At 38.6% G+C, this 2,906-nt stretch overlaps 1 pseudogene; it reads left to right on the forward strand.

Annotated features, from left to right (window-relative positions):
- LOC149209300 (G-type lectin S-receptor-like serine/threonine-protein kinase SD2-5 pseudogene) lies at nucleotides 1–1,134 on the forward strand (annotated as a pseudogene).
- The last annotated feature ends 1,772 nt before the right edge of the window (nucleotides 1,135–2,906 follow it).

The raw sequence follows: 2,906 nt of genomic DNA on the forward strand, positions 1-2,906 counted from the left end.
ATGTTCCTCTTAACCATCTATCTGACACGGAGATATACCTTATGGTCTGAAAGACGCAGAAACCGTGCTCCAAATGGACTCCAGATTTCTGGTATCGAATATGCGAATGAAACTGCGCGGGATGATTTTGGTGCAGATTATCTGAAGAATGTGGTTGGTCTTCCAACAACTTTCAGTTTCCAGGCCCTGGAGACGGCCACGGGCGGCTTCAGCAAAGAGATTGGAAGGGGAGGGTTCGGCAAGGTATACCAAGGGATTTTGACGGATGGTACTCAAGTTGCAGTGAAATGTCTACTCGATCAGACAGGACATGGACAGCGGGAATTTTGTGCGGAAATCGCCACCATATCGTCCCTCAATCATTCGAATCTCCTAACCTTGCGTGGTTTTTGTGCGCAAGGGTCCCATCGTATTCTGGTGTACGAATTCATGGCCAACGGGTCTCTGGATAGATGGCTGTTCGACTCAGACAAACGGCTGGATTGGAAGACTAGGTATTCCATCGCGCTCGACACTGCCCGGGGACTTGCGTACCTGCACGAAGAGTCCAGACACGGGATTCTGCATCTGGATGTCAAACCACAGAACATTCTGTTGGATGAGAATTTCAAGGCGAAGGTCTCCGATTTTGGCATGGCAAGGTCTGTGAATAGAGATAAGGAAAGCCGCGTGATGACAGGGATGAGAGGGACGCCTGGGTACATGGCGCCCGAGTGGCTTTTGGATTGGGGAATCACTTACAAGGCCGACGTGTTCAGCTACGGAATGGTGCTTCTGGAAATAATGAGGGAGAGAAAAAACATGGATCACTCTCAGGATTCGGAAAATTGTTATTTTCCTTCTATGGCTTTCAGGAAGGCCAGGGAAGGAAAAATGGATGAATTGATTCAGAGCGAATTGAAATTGGAAAGGCCTCCGGAAATGGATGAGGCGAATCGGTTGATAAAGACGGCGCTGTGGTGTATTCAGAGCAATTCGGCGATGAGGCCTTCAATGGGAACGGTGGTGCGATTCTTAGAGGGAGATTTGGAGGTTATGGATCCTCCCTTAACCTGCAATTTTGCTTTCGACCCGTCAACAGATGAGGAGACGGTCACCGAGTTGGACGCCGAAAGCAGGCCAGACTTATTCTAATGTCACTGAAAATTTGGTAGTAGCGTATATTATTGATTTTTATACCATGTGATTTAGATATTACAATTGTATTCAAGTCAATGCGATTTAGATGTTGTGTTTAATTGGAGCCAGTCCGTTCAAGCGGTGATCGCTAAAAATATGCTTGAAAATATAATTGTATTGAGCCAGTGAATTGACGCTCCGTTCAAGCGGTGATCGCTAAAAATATGCTTGAAAATATAATTGTATTGAGCCAGTGATTTGACTGCCGTCATAAACTCTTCTTCATATATGTCAAGGATATAATTGGCTGGGGGATTGCTTCAAATTGAAAATCCATGATCGGTTAACATATTAAAATAATTTAATTTTTTGTCTGACTTTTGGTTGATTATAGATTTGGGTGTTTAATCTTTTGAATATAAATTAATGGTAAATTTGGGTATTTTATTGGTATTATGAAACCATATTAATATTAATAATATATTTTATATTATGTTTGTTATATTCAATACAACATTTATAATTTAATCGTAAATAAGATTTTTTTATTATTAAAATTAGAATTTTTCACAGAGGTAGAAATCAGACACATAAAGTCTGTGTGCAGTGCATCGTTGTGTGTGAGTTTTTCTTTTGCAAATAGAGCTGCGATGAACTTGCTGTCCGCGTGGAGAAGTTAGTTTGAGAGTGTGAAGTTTGTAAGCGATCAGTTGAGAGATCGTTGTCGCTGTGTTTAGCATTGAGTTTATGTTGCAGAGTGTCCGTGTGCAGCACATAAATTTTGGTGGAGGGCGTATTTGTCTGAGGTTTGTGTTCCACTGACTCTAAACAAAAGCAAGATCTTGTGTTGAACCTTGAAGAGTTTCTGCTGATCATAGTAAGTTCGGGTCTGCAAGATTACAAGCTTAAAGAAGCATTAGCTGGTACAAGCTATGCCTAAGGGTAAAAATATATTCTTACTATTTTTCATAAAGCGGGTGCACAATAGTCCATCCATATATTCTAAATCTGGCATCATACTTGGTATTGGAGGAAAAGCTTTTTATCTCGTTTATTTGGAAATAAGTTGAGTCGATATTTTCAAAAGTGGCTTATGTTACAAAATGGAGTCATTTAGGGGAAAATAATATTTATAAGCTTTTTATTGTTGAACTATCTGAAATAAGAATGTAGTAGTTCTTACGGGTTGTTAAATTTATGGAAATTTCTAACTAAGTAAAAAGTAAAATAAATTTGCGGTGGTTGTTATGGGTTCCTAAATTTATGGAAATTTTTAATTAAGTAAAAAAAGTAAACTGTGGTCGTGAAATAAGCTTGTGGTCATTTTTTTTAATTGGTATTTTGAAGTTTTTAAAAATAGGAGTTGTGTAGTCATGATGGTTGTGGAGTGGTGAAATAAGAGTTTTTTTTAAGTACAAGAGCCGGTCATAATAAAATTTTATAACTTATGCTTGAGGCTTTATATGTATGAGGAAATTATTTGTGAAAATTAGTATTTTTTGGTGGTTGGTACTTGGTGAAAATAAATAACATGGCTAATGTATTGGTGGAATTTTATTTATCTTGACTCTAATATGCTAGATGGTGAAAATTATGCAAATTGGAAGTTTAAGCTGTAGACTTTGATGGAAGGCTACAATATATGGACGATTGTGTCTGGAGCTGAAATCAAGCCAGTGTCTCCTCAAGCCACAGATGTTGAAATTCAAGATTGAGAGCAATGAGAAAACAAAGCAAAGGTGATTTTGGAGATGTTCATTAAGAACAACATTATTCTACACATTAGA

The sequence above is a fragment of the Pinus tabuliformis genome, chromosome 1_2 (assembly GCF_031772625.1).
Source record: "Pinus tabuliformis cultivar Carrire ecotype Pingquan chromosome 1_2, CPIR1, whole genome shotgun sequence".
NCBI classification, from domain to species: Eukaryota; Viridiplantae; Streptophyta; class Pinopsida; order Pinales; family Pinaceae; genus Pinus; species Pinus tabuliformis.